Source organism: Giraffa tippelskirchi, chromosome 12 (assembly GCF_054371585.1).
Source record: "Giraffa tippelskirchi isolate mGirTip1 chromosome 12, T2T-mGirTip1v1.2.pri, whole genome shotgun sequence".
In the NCBI taxonomy this organism is placed as follows: Eukaryota; Metazoa; Chordata; class Mammalia; order Artiodactyla; family Giraffidae; genus Giraffa; species Giraffa tippelskirchi.
The window spans coordinates 39,535,404-39,549,241 of record NC_137286.1 but is presented as its reverse complement, the minus strand read 5'-3'; the positions used below and the strand labels follow the sequence as shown (position 1 = coordinate 39,549,241).

The window sequence follows — 13,838 nt, the reverse complement described above, 5'->3', positions numbered from 1 at the left end:
AGTCCCTCTCATGGAGAAGGTGTCAGGGTCAGAGGCCAAAGGACAAGGCCCAGATGAAGTCCAGGTCCAGGTCTTGGGCACACCGCAGGAAGAACCCTCGTTCAAAGACTCTGGACAGAGGCCCTTCCACGGGCACAACAACTCTGGGTTTTCCCCTGTTCCCACGGCCCCCCAACCCAGCTTGGCCAGGCTCCTGCCTCGTGGGGTCAGATGCAAGGAATCAGGGCTCGGACCTGGAGGAAGGCCATGGGGCACAGCCGGAGGGCCCACCGCCCACCCTCCACTATCACGTGCTCGCCCACCAGGCAGACGCCCACAATGAGGCTTTGTGTAGCAGCTGGCTCAGTGCACAGACCGCGTGTCTGGGGCAGCACTGGCCAGCAGGCGGTGCCAACCCTGAAGGCCAGAGATGCCAGGCTGGGGAGGGAGGGTGTCTCCTGCTCAGTCCTCCAGGGTCCCAGGCCAGGTGCCATCCAGAAAACACCTGGGCTGGCCTCGCTGCTTCCCCGGACCCCTGGGATCCTGGGACCCCAGGGCAGGGGGGCAGGGTGCGAGGTTGCTTCCAAGGAGTGGGCAACCACAGCAGAAGCCTGGCCATCAGTCCCGCTACTGTCAGGGCCTGAAGGACGCCCTGGCACCACTAGGCCAGCTCAGCCTGCCTTGGGGGCTCCCGACAGAGCCTCCTGGTCTTAAGGGAAGAGAAAACCAGGGCAGCTTGGTCAATTTTTATAAAGCTAAATGTATCTATTAAAAAAAAATTTTTTTTGTTAGATATAAGAACATTCTTTTTTAATAAAATCATCACGGTAAGTAGAGGCTGTTTTTGTCACAATAACTTTAATTGACAACATAAGAAGTTGGCAAGGACTTCCCTAGCGGTCCAGTGGTTAAGACTCTGCACTTTCACTGCCGAGGGCATGGGTTCGATCCCTAGTCAGGGAACTAAGATCCCACAGGCTGTGCAATGCAGCCTAAAAGAAGAAGAAGAAAAAGAAACTGGTGACTGTTTTCATGCCTTAAAAAAAATAATTTGGTTCATGGAGGCCCCAAATGCTGACCCCACAGCACTGGCCAGACCTGGGTCTCCAGAACTGGTACTGGGGCAGAGGTGGGGGTCTCCTGGGGCCCCCACTTTTCTCCCCTCTTGACCAGGGAGAGAGTTGACTGTTGGGGTTCCTCAGTGACGACTGAATCTCTGAGCAGGGCTGGGTGTAGACAAAATGTGTGCCCGGGGGTACAGTGCCCGCTCTGCTCCCGTCCCTGCCCTCACCGGCCTCCATCCTGTGTAGGGCAAGTCTGGGAGCCGGTCAGAGCCAGGGCCTAGATGTCCAGCCAGCCCAGCTCTCAGGAACACCCTGGGCAGGGGGACCCCTTCTCAGTTCTTCCCTTAGAGGACAAAGGCAATACTGGTGGGCTGCTCACATTGTTCCCCCTCCCCTGACTTGCCTGACTTCCTCTTTAAGTGGAGCAGGGTTGAGGGGGCAACGGGGAGATGCCTCAAGGCTGAGAAATAGCATGGATCAGAGAAAAACAGCTGTCCCTCCTCTAGTGGGCCCCAACTGTTCCCCTGCCTGCTGGGTCTGAGTTTTCAGGGACTTAATAGGACCAAACTCACCGCCGGAGACCCTATCAGAGCCAGAGAGGGTCCCACTGAAGCAGGCCTTCTGGAGGGATGGTCCAGAGCGCAGGGTTCTCCGTAGAAGGCCTGGCAGAAAAACGGCTTTTCATTCACTGAAATGTTCAGGAAAGAAATGCAGGGGCACGTCTGTTCTGGTTCCACCTCTCAAATGACATACTCATAAGAAGGAATACTCTCAGATGTTATTGGATTGGCTTTGCAGCAAGCTTTTTAAAAAATGCAAAAAAGGTCTTTCCACCTGGGCCTGAGTCTCCCAGAGATCTGAACTCATTTCAGGTCTGTGGATGCTTAGAAGGGGACTGGCTGCTGAGACAGACTTCCCCAGCCCTGAGGGCCCCTCCCCACAACATACATACACAGCACAGCGTAGCAACCCCCCTAGTCAGGGTGAGATAAGTGGAGAGGTACCTCTAGGTTTGAGAAACCCATCCCCCACCCAGTCCAGACCATTCTGTGTGCCTGGCGAGGGGTTGGGGGCACTGTGGGGCCGAGGGAGCTGCCACGAACCCTGGGCTGGGACCCCATGTCCAGCCCAGATCCCAGGAAGTCACAGCCTGGGAGGAAACCTGGGGAGCAAATGAACAGAAGACGCCCCAGCTGAAAGTTACGGCGAGAGGAGTGGCAGAGAAGGCCCCAGAGAAGAAAAATATGCCCAGGTGTGCCATCCTTCCAGGCCAGGAGGAGGATCCCTCATCCCTCACTGACCCAGCCAGGCTCCAACTCCCACGGACTAGCCTCTGCAGTGCGGGGTTTGCTGGCTCCTCCCCGGGTGTGGAGAACCTGGGAAGGGGGTGTAGCCAGCAGGTCAGAAGCAGCCAGGGGTCCTCTCTCTGAGTCAGTGTTCTCCTCTGTGCCATGGAGACTCCTGGAAGCAGTCACTGGGGTCTCCACTGGGAGGGAGGGGAGACATGTCATGCCCTCGGGACCTGGGTGGGAGTGAGGGGCAGGGGAGAAGAGGAGAAATGAAGGAGATTCTCCCAGCCTGGGTGGAAGAGATGGACCTCCAGTGCCTAGCTGAGCTGGGGTCCGAGCCCACTCTCTGGAATCTCAGATAGGGACCAGTGTGGCCCAGAGAGACGGAACACTCTTCCCAAAGCTGCATAGGGTCACACAGCCTCGTGGCATTTAGAATGAAAGGAATATAATCTTTAAACAGGTTCAGCTTAAAATAGAGTCTTATCTCTAAATGACAGATGCTTCAATACTTACAGTGTCTCTGTCATTCACTTGCAGCAGATAGTCTCCGTTTGTTCAAGACCACGGGGATGTTTTGTGATTGTCCAGTGTAAAGGAAATCAATCCTGAATATTCACTGGAGGGACTGATGCTGAGGGTGAAACTCCAATGCTTTGGCCATCGCATGCAAAGAGCCAACTCATTGGAAAAGACTCTGATGCTGGGAAAGATTGAAGGCAGGAGGAGAAGGAGGTGACAGAGGATGAGATGGTTGGATGGCATCACTGATTCAATGGACATGAGTTTGAGCAAACTCCGAGAGATGGTGAAGGAGACAAGGAAGCCTGGCACGCTGCAGTCCTTGGGGGTCACAAAGAGTCAAACACGATTGAGCGACTGAACAACAACAGTATAAAGGAACCACACCTGAAACATGACTGTGGGCAACCCTGGCCTGAAGTCAAGCCCATGGGAATCACCCTCACTCCGGGAGTGTGTTAGGCCAACAGCCCAGAGCCCTGTGCCTCACCAGGGCCCACCTGGCTAGGAGAAGGGCGTCCGGGTCTGACCCCACCTGGGGGAGGGTGCAGATTGGGGGACCTCAGGCTGCCCCAAAGCCTGGCCATTCAAACTACTCTCCAGGCCATAAACCCCTTTGAGAAGATGAAATTTTCCTGCAGTGATTAGGGATCATGCACTAGTACAGGTGTCTGTGAAAGACAGAGAAGCATCATGTCCCACCTTGGAGGCAGGACGGGGAGGGGCAGCAAGGAGACTGTTCTTCAAACCCATCCCCCACCAAGGGCATCCTGCAAAGCCACCCACACAAGGACAGTGTGGATTTTCCCTATTTCTCATAATCACTGTAAGAGCTGTTGTTGCACACCGGGTGTGGCCCACCCTCCCACTACCCTGAAATAGAGCTGGAGATCTAAGCCCTCACGTAATTCCAGCCCTGATGCCTGTGTGAGTGAAGCACGGTGGGGAGGAGGGTGGGCACGGGGCGTGGTAGGGAGTATGAAGGCAGAGAGTCTTGATAGGCTGATGGGCAGGCTGTAGGGTGAGACAGCCGTGAAGAAGAGGGACTGGGAGACGATGTCTGCAGCCAGCCTGCTCCAACCAAGCAGGGGTGGAGGGGACAAGGCACCCCCCCAGAGACGGAAAAGTTGCATTAGGAGGGAAGTAGACAGGATATCCCCCAAATCCTTGCCTGCTCCTGCCCCCTGTGTCGATCTACAGGGCTTCTCCATGGGGAAAGAAACTTGTGTGTCCTGGAGACAAAGGAGAGGCTGCCCACTGGACTGGGGTCACCATGCCCAGGGGTCAGAGATCCCCTGCAGCTCTTCCCAATAGGGTCAGGCCTGGGAGATGCTGAAAACCAGAATCAGACCCCAATCCCCACCCCCCCATGTGGCTCGTGATGTACCAGGGGAGGTTGACTTCAGACCATGAAGCTAGACAGGAGTGGAGGTGGGGGAAGGGTCACCTCCTGGGGAACCAGGGGTGGGGAGGGGGGTGAGGTGGTAGGATGACTTTGCAAATAGGTTCAAAACTGAAAGGACTAGGGTAGGGGTGGAAGCAAGAGGCTTGGGTTCAGGCAGCAGCCCCTGTGGGCAGCAGGACCAGGAAGCCCCTGTCCAAAGCTGTCTGCCTTCTTCTTCCTCTCTAGTCCTTATTTATCTGGAAGAGGCTCTGGGGAAGGAACTCAGGGCTGCACACAGTCCTCTTTCACGAGGGCGACGGGGGACAGAGTGTGGCTGAGCCGTCCCTCTGGGCCTGCAGTGGGAGGCTGACAGCCCTTGCATCCATGGAGCCCTGCATCTGCTCTCACGCCCACTCCCAGCGTTTCCCGAGGTGCAGAGGCCTCGTTTTACAGATGGAGAGTCACACCGCTGCGGCCACATGCACATCCAGGGTAACCCAGAGGCAGCCCTGCTGGGGCCTGCAGCCTCTTCCTGGGCTCAGGGCCTGCTCACCTTCTGAAAATTACAACTGCCCACTGTTGCCATGGTGACTGGTTGCATCAGCCTAGCACTGAGGAGCTGGGTGCGCCACCTTGCCCCCAAAACAGTTTATTTCTGCAGGAGAGACTCTCAACCTCCGTGTGTGTGTGTGTGTGTGTGTGTGTGTGTGTGTGCACGTGCCTGTGTGTCCACTGTCCTGGCCCTACACGCCACCCTTCCTGGCTCAGCTGCCCAGCTCCCTGAGCCAGTGGACCCTGGACCCCCGGTGACGCTGGGCCCCCTCCTTTCCTAGGGCGCTGACTTTGCTGTGCAGGGCGAGTGCTTGTACCAGCACACAAACGCATCCCAGTTCCTATTTCAACTGAAAGAAAGTGAAAGTGAAAGTCGCTTAGTCATGTACAACTCTTTGCAACCCCATGGACTATACAGTCCTTGGAATTCTCCAGGCCAGAATACTAGAGTGGGTAGCCTTTCCCTTCTCCAGGGGATCTTCCCGACCCAGGGATCAAACCCAGTTCTCTCACATTGCAGGCGGATTCTTTACCAGCTGAGCCACAAGGGAAGCCCAAGAATACTGGAATTGAAAGGGATTCTTACAGGACTTCCCTGGTGACCCACTGGTTAGGACTTGCCACTTTCACTGCCCGAGCCCAGGTTTAATCCGTGATGGGAAACTAAGATCCGATAGCCATGCCCTGGCCCATCCTCATCAAAAGAGGACTGTTACATGAGTGGATAGATCATAATCCATGTGACCAACCCCTGGAGGTGGACACTTGGGTAATTTCCATTCTCTGGCTGCTGCAAACAAATCTGCAAAGAACACTCTTGAATATGAGTCATTTTGTATACATGAGGACAATTGCAGGATAAATTCCTAGAAGTAGTATTACAGGGAAATGGGTGCTTGCACCCCTAAGTTTGATAAATATTGCCACGTCTGTCCATCATTATCAGCCACTGCATGCCTGTTGCATGCTGGGCAATGAACTCAATATTTCATCTGGATTGTCCAATTTCATTTCACCAGGATCCTGTGATAGAAGCTATTCCTATCCTCATACAACAGGCTCAGAGAAATCTGGAAATTTGTGAACTCACCCTTCAGGCTAGTGTGTGGTGGGGCCAGAGGGTCCCCTGACAGTGTTGACCTGGGGTTCAGGCCCTTCCCTTCGGGCATGCAACCCCAGGGGTAGGGAACCGGCCCTCCTCTCACCAGCCAGTCTCCTCCTAGGACTGGCCATCCCACATCAGGACCTTGTCACATGCTGTACCTCTGCCCACAAGGCCGTCCACTCCAGATGCTGTCTGAAGGCTGGCCAGTGTGGCCTGAGCCCTGCCTGCACAGAGGAGCCTGGTCTGGTATTTCTGGCCAGTTGTGCGGTTCCCCTGACTCCACTTCTTTTCTCTGGTCCTGGCACCTCCTGGCTGAACCCAGAGTCCCTGAGAACCAGGGCCCGGGTGGCTCAGGGCCCTGCTGGACAGTGGTCACTAAGCCTGGCCGGGAGAGTGGGGGGGAAGGGCAGGAACAACCTGCCGAGCGCTGGAGGCCTTGCTCAATCTGCATCACAAAGGGGCAGGGGCGGGGGAGGAGAGGGAGTATGTGCTCCCCGCCCCCCCACCGCCACATATGCATCACAAAAGTGGGGCCCGAAGTGCCCAGCGGCTTTGTTGAGAGCCCACAGCCTAGCCTGGGCGATTGTTCCTTAGGCCAGGTTGTCCGGAGCCCCACAGCCACCCTGGCTGACAAAAGCCACATTGTGGGGCAAGCGGCAGCTGCCGGCATCTGCTCCCCGCGCCACCACCCAGGGGCCTCCCAGCTTCTCCGCGGGGCGAACATGGCCCGTGCGAGGGACACAGCCAGGGTCAGACCTCAGGCCCAGGGCCGGGGGAGGGGCTGACTTTGCCTGATGCAGTGAGGTCTGGGTCGTCTGGTGACTCAGGGTAACCTTAGACTCAAAGGAGGGAGGAACACTGCTCTGAGACACGCACCTGCCACGCCCAGGCTGGAGCACGGCAGTATCTGGAGCCCCACTCAAAGCAGCCTTTTCAGATGGGAAAGCAGGTTCAGAGAGGTTCACTAGCCAGCCTAGCGTCACACAGCAGAGCCAGGGACCCAGTCCCTCAGTGGATGGTCCTCTGGGCTGCCCCCAAGGCTCCGGGCCCCTCTTCCTCCTTTCCCGTCCTGGTCCTGACCTCTCAACCTTTTCTCTCCCTCGCTCATCACTCCCTCCCTAGGGAGTCAGCTGTCTGGGCCAGCCTGTGGACTCCCCTCAGAGCCCCATCCCACCCCGACCCCTGCCTGTGTGGACTCCCCCAGAACACTCCTCTCTGCCCTTGCCAAGCTCTCTAGTGCCCTGCTGTCAGCAGGCATCTCCTGCCTCCTGGAGCGCTGTTCTCCAGCCAGACTGAACTTCCCGGCCCCTCAAGTTCCTCTCTCTGGTCCTGGGCTGCCTCTGCCATCACCCCCCAATCTTCCGTCCTTGGTGGATCCACCCGGCCCCTGCACACGTCTCATCCTTCCTGGGGGCTCCTCTGGCTCCCTGGAGCTCAGCTGCCTTCTCCCACTCAGGGCCTCCTGGCCTGGCTGTGAGCCTCTGTGCTTTGGCGCCCTTGGTGCTGAGCCCGGAAGCCACACCTCAGTGCCTACCCTCAGCCAACATTCGTGGAACTACATCCGCTTCGCAACTGTATCCAAAGGAGAACATTGCAGCTACTCTGTGGGCGGCTCTAGCTAATCCGGAGGGGCGAGGGGCGGGCTGGCCACTGAGGCAAACACACCCACATGCCCGAGAGAGTGCATGTGGCCTTGACAAGGACATGGGGCAGGGCATCCCCTCGGGGAAGTAAGAGCAGACAAGGTCCTCCTGGGGCATGGGCAGTGCCTGGAACCAGGAAACAGCTGAGTGGAAAGAGACTCCCTCAAAGCCCTGTTGGGGTCCGGCCAGTCTGCATAGACTCCAGGGGAGGGCCCCTCCTCTTCTCTCCCTGTCATTTCCTTCTGGGGATCCCCATAGTCCCAAACTGACCAGAAGCCCAAGGAAGGTGGAGGGGGCCTGGGATCCCGGGGTGGCTGGGAGGTGGGGGACCCACTGGAGGAGTCCCAGAACAGGGCCCCCTGTGGAGGCCTGAGCCCAGCACAACCGACTGGATGACAAAAAGATAGGGCCACAAAGGAGATAATGCCCATTGGTCAGGGAAATCAGGGCTGAGCCCGGGTCTCAGGAGGAGAAATGGGGGCCAGAGAGGAGCAGAGGCAAGAAAGGAGGTGGGGGCCGGGAGGCTGCAGGCACAGGCTGCAGCTGGGTTGGGCATAGGAGAGGGCTAGCGGGCTGGGGAGCAGTAGGAGGGACCTGGTCTCCCCAAACCTCAGTGTCACAGTGGAAAGGCAGCATTTTGAGCATCCTAGTCCCTGGGCCAGGAACTGAACTCTCTCCAGGGTGATCCCATGTAACATCATTCATCTTAGCAGGAGAAGGCAGGCCGTGATGCATAACTGAAGGAAGAAATACCAGAGAGTCCCCCGTCCCACCCACGAGGAGGCCCTGAAGGGTTCCAGCCACCTTGGCCAAGGCCGTGGAGAGCTTGAAAAACCCTCCAACAAACAGGCCAGCAGCTCTCACCATGAAAACCCTGGAGCATCTAAAGACAGGTTAGAGGTATGGAATGAAGAATCCTCATCCTCTGTTCCCTTCCCACTAGGAAAACAAGCATCACACATCAAAGCAGGCTCATTTGTTAGAGATCCAATTAAACCTTACAGGCACTGTGAATTTCAGTGACTTCCTGGACTGTCCCACCTGGTAAACACCCTAAGTCAGAAAGCAAGGTCTAAACAGGTGCTGGGAAGGCAGAGGTAGCGACACAGGTGCCCCAGAGAATTGCTTCCTCAGTCTACCTAGAACTGGCATGGTTGGCTAAGGTGAAGCAGAAATCCTACAGGTCCTGAAGTTCTGCCTTCTTCTCCAGCCCCTTGCCCAGCTTCTAGCTCCAACTGTAGACCTAGAGCTTTGGCCAGTGCCTCTACAACAGAAGGCCAGCATTTAAGGATGGTGAAGGGGTAGGGAGAAGGCACTGGGTACCCATGGGCACCCTCAGCCACTTCTCCAGCCCTGTCATCTTTTCATGGGATACCCCTGTTTATTTAAGTGACAATTGCCTGGGTTCTGTTACTTATAACTCAAAGCATCTCTAACTGATCAGTTGGGCTTGGAATCTAGACAGGGCCCTGGGTGTTCTTGAGCCTCTGTGCCTCTCTGGGTGGGCTTCCCTGTGCAGTGGCAAGTTAGCCTGCCTCTAGGTGACTGCAGCCATGAAATTAAAAGACTCTTGCTCCTTGGAAGAAAAGGAATTGATGCTTTCAAATTGTAGTGCTAGAAAAGACTCTTGAGAGTCCTTTGGACAGTAATGAGATCAAACCAGTCAATCTTAAAGGAAATCAGCCCTGAATATTCACTGGAAGGACTGATGCTGAAGCTGAAGCTCCAATACTTTGGCCACTTTATGTGAAGAGCCTACTCATTGGAAAATACCATGATGCTGGGAAAGATTGAAGACGAGGAGAAGGGGACGATAGAGGATAAAATGGTTGGATGGCATCATCAACTCAATGGACATGAGTTTGAGCAAGCTCCGGGAGATGGTGACAGACAGGAAAGCCTGGGATACTGCAGTCCATGGGGCTACAAAGAGTTGGACACCACTCAGTAACTGAACAACAACAGGCTGTTTCAGTCAACTCCAGCTGCTATAACAAAACACTGTAGGTTAGGTGATTCAGACAACAAATGTGAATTTCTCAAAGTTCTGGAGGCTGGATTTCTCAGGTGGCACAGATTCAAGATCTGGTGGGAATTCTCCTTCTGGTTTGCTGTGTCCTTATGTGGTAGAAAGAAAGAGATCTTTTATGTCTCCTCCTCTTCGGTGGCTCAGACGGTAAAGCGTCTGCCTGCAATGCAGGAGACCCAGGTTCGATCCCCAGGTCAGGAAGATCCCCTGGAGAAGGAAATGGCAACCCACTCCAGTACTCTTGCCTAGAAAATTCCATGGATGGAGGAGCCCGGTGAGCTACAGTCCATGGGGTCGCAAAGAGTCGGACACGACTGAGCGAATTCGCTTTCACTTTCACTTTCCTCTTCTTTTAAGGGCAGTAATCCCATCTTGGGAGCCCCACCCATGACCTCCTCTAAACCCAATTACCTCCTACCTCTTAATACATTAAGGGTTGGCGCTCCAACAGATGGATGTGAAGGACAGAAATATTCAGCCCATACAATGGAGCCATGTTGGGGACCAGATACAAGTGCATGGTGTTATCCATGGGTGGACAAACATGGACCATTTACTAGTGATCACTGCTCTCTTCCATGCATGATCTCCTTTCTTCTGAAGGGGATGCGTGTTCTTTTCTGTCTTTATGCATGTGTGTGTGCTCAGTCACTTTGTCGTGTCTGACTCTTTTGTGACCCCATGGACGGTAGCCTGCCAGGCTCCTCAGTCCATGGGATTTCCCAAACAAGAATACTAGAGTGGGTTGCCATTTCCTTCTCCAAGTGATCTTCCTGACCCAGCAATCAAACCCATATCTTTTGTGTCTCCTGCATTGGCAGACAAATTCTTTACCACTGTGCCACCTGGGGAGCTCATGTCTTTATGAGAAGAAATGAGATGGTGACCAGGTGGGGATAGGGGTACAGGTGACTGGGGGCTGAGGGCACCCCTGTAGCTTGAGATAGATGAGGGTGAAGTCCCAGGGCTTGAGACCAAGCCAATTAAAGGCAGAAAAACCCACGCCTTTATCCAGACTCAACTCCATCCCTTTAGGGCTGGATGAGGATGGTAGGGGGACAATGAGATATCCTGGTCCTTGGTGACTCCCTCACAGCGCCCCTCACCCAATGGGTAGGCTCCATAGAAACAGCTGTAGTAGGGTGTGTTTGGGAGGGAGTGCAGCTTTCTTAGTTTGGTTGATAAAGAAGAGATATGTGGCCAGGAAAGAGATTAAAATCCATTATAAACAATTTAAATATGGTTTGTATATTATGTAATCATCATTAAAGGATGATCAACATTTTGATGCAACTATGGCTTCTTGGCTTTGAGAAGCCAAGAAATATTTAGGAATAAGGTGTCAACACTGTACTTTCAAATGATTCAGGAAAAAAATAGATACAAAAAGATATACAGAGAGAGAAAGAGAGGAAAGGACGGCAAAAACTCAACCACTGGTGAGTCTGCATAAAAGATGTTCATTTCACTTCTCTTTCAGGGAGAAAAATTTCAAAGTTAAGTGTTAGAGAGGAAAGCAAAAGGCATTTGACCCTCTGCAGTGCTCCCTGAGTTAGAGGAAGCCTGGGACACCTTGCCCTCTTGCCCTTCCTGCTACCACCAGGGACATCTCTCACAGGCCAAGCATCATCCAGAGCCCTTCCTAACACTGAGGTGTTTATAGTGTGATGGAGAAGGATGCTTCGGATTTTAGGATGAGGATGCCAGGTGGTAGAGGTGGTCCAGCTAGGACTCCAACCCAGATAGACCCCACTTCCCTCTGCTGGCTGCATGTCCCCGCTAAGACATGGCAGGGCTAAGACTCCCTGGCTCCAGCTGCACGCTTCTCTCCATCCTCCCCCTGCAGCAGGTGGGTCTCAAATACTCACCTAGGGCAGCTGCTCTGCTGGCCAGGGCCCTGGGGACACCTGGTGTGTGAACCACTCACCAGCAGGGCTGCCCCTCTGTCCGTTGGGCCTCCTCCTGGTGGATCTGTCCCTGGAGCCTCAGAGGGGTAGCAGAAGGTGCTGAAGCCAAGCCGCCTGGAGACAGCTGAGAGAGGAAGCCAGGGTGCAGGAGCTGATGTGCATAACAAGTGGAGAGAGGTGGCCACAGTGCCCTCAGAAGGAAGAACCCAAAGGATGGACAGATGGCAGCTCTCTTGTCCAAAGGTCCCACCGCTGTGCTTCTCCGGGCCTGGTCCCTCCAGGCCTATCCTACAGAAAGCACCCAGGGCCCAGCGGGCTCTGCTTAGGCATCCTCTCCTGGCTGAGGGACCACGCCCGCTCCAAGCATTGCAGGAGAGAGGCCATGAGCCGAGGGGCAGGCTGACTAAACAGGAGAAAGCCCAGCCCGGCCTGATTCCTCCCCCAGGAAAGCAGCCCAGAGGTTGGGGCAGCCTGGCTGCTCCCAGAGCCCTAGACTCCAGGCAGTGGTACACTGGGAGTGGAAGGCAACAAGTGTCCACATCTCCCCATCCTGGGGTTCCCGGGACACCGTATCTCCATGGTCCCCTTAGATCCCGTTGGTCCAGATGGAGTCAGAGGCATGCCCAGGTCTGAGGGAGGCCGGGAAGACCAGAGACTTCATTTTCCCCTCTGATGCAGAGGCCCTGGCAGAGACCCATCCGGGGTGCAGTGGGTCTCTGCCAGGGTCACTCTCAGCACGATCCTCTGGGAAGTGGCCTTGGCACCATCTCTCGAGCTGCTGGAATCTCTCTCCCTCTCCCGCTGGACTCAGATTCCACAGGGACCACAGGTTGTCGTGGAGACATACCTCTCCTTGACACTGATGAAGTGAGAGTTTATCTTTAAAGGGAAATAACACTTCTTTTTCTCGAAAAAAACTTTGGTTTCCTGGAAGGAAGGGAGATTGGGCTGTGGCTTTTCAGGCCTCTGCCATGCCCACTCCAGTACTCTTGCCTGGAGGATCCCATGGACAGAGGAGCCTGGTGGGCTGCAGTCCATGGGGTCGCTAAGAGTCGGACATGACTGAGCGACTTCACTTTCACTTTTCACTTTCATGCATTGGAGAAGGAAATGGCAACCCACTCCAGTGTTCTTGCCTGGAGAATCCCAAGGATGGGAGAGCCTGGTGGGCTGCCGTCTATGGGGTCGCACAGAGTTGGACACGACTGAAGCGACTTAGCAGCAGCAGCAGCCATGTCCTTATGAGCTGCAGAAGAATGAGACACCATCCCGCTTCAGCATGGAAATGCCTCCACTCTTGCTCCCAGTGGCAGGTTAGTTTCATTTCCTAAAGAATGCCATAGCAGTGCCTCTCACCTCGTATGCTCTTGGAGAACCTTGCCACTCACCCACCAAGAGGTGTCCTCCCCTTGAAGCAGAGAGGCCTTGTGACTGCCCTGGTGCAGAGAGTCCTGTGGAAACACTACTGTGTGACTTCTGGGTGCCAGGTTTGTTGTTGTTTTTTTTGAGTGTGGGTTGCTCTGCCAGGTATTAGTTGTGGCATATGGGAACTAGTTCCCTGACCAGGGACTGAACTCAGGTCCCCTGCACTGGGGCTTCCCTGGTGGCTCAGCAGTAAAGAATCTGCCTGCAATGCAGGAGCCACAGGAGATGCAGGTTCGATCCCTGGGTTCAGAAGATCCCTTGGAGGAGGGCATGGCAACACACTCCAGTGTTCTTGCCTGGAGAATCCCATGGACAGAGGAGCCTGGCAGGCTACAGTCCACAGGATCCCAAAGAGTTGGACATGACTGAAGCAACTTAGCATGCATGCATGCACACACCCCTGCTTTGGGAGCGTAGCGTCTTAACCATCGGACCACCAAGGAAGTCCCAACAATAAATGTTTATTGCTATCTCGAACAACTGAGTTGCGAAGCATTTTGTTATGCAGCGGTAGCTAAGACAGTAAACAATTATCAATGACTGTCACAACAAGTATGTAGAGAAAATTGGTCTGTCATTGGAAAAGATGGCACAAAGGAGCAAAGAAGTGATGCTTTTCATGGAGAGAATGGAGATTATTGGCAATGTTTACGTTTTAAGCTTTTGGATATTTTTCAAATTTAATAGTGTTACAATAAGGATGCTACTGAAGCCTGGAATTTTAGAGTGTGTGTCAGAGGGGCCAGGCTTGGGACAGTCATAGTTCTGGTCACCTTCTGGAGGAGGAGGTTGGGCTGCAAAGACCCCCAAATGGGTCAGGTGCCAGACAGAGGTGTGGCATGGATGAGGGTCCACACAATCACCTCCACCTGGCTTTTCAGAGGAGGGTCTGAGGACGCAGGGAGCTTGCCACTGGGGTCTCTCCCTGACCTATGAGGG

At 54.6% G+C, this 13,838-nt stretch overlaps 2 long non-coding RNA genes across 2 annotated transcripts; one reads left to right on the top strand and one right to left on the bottom strand.

Annotated features, from left to right (window-relative positions):
* Positions 1-820: 820 nt before the first annotated feature.
* Positions 821-5,689, bottom strand: LOC145528359 (uncharacterized). The gene is made up of 2 exons (XR_014070338.1): positions 1,616-5,689; positions 821-971 (listed from the first exon to the last, which is right to left on the bottom strand). It is a non-coding gene; the product is annotated as an uncharacterized LOC145528359 (long non-coding RNA).
* A 754-nt stretch (positions 5,690-6,443) lies between these two features.
* LOC145528360 (uncharacterized) lies at positions 6,444-8,548 on the top strand. Its single transcript, XR_014070339.1, has 2 exons — positions 6,444-6,644; positions 8,249-8,548. It is a non-coding gene; the product is annotated as an uncharacterized LOC145528360 (long non-coding RNA).
* Positions 8,549-13,838: the final 5,290 nt, after the last annotated feature.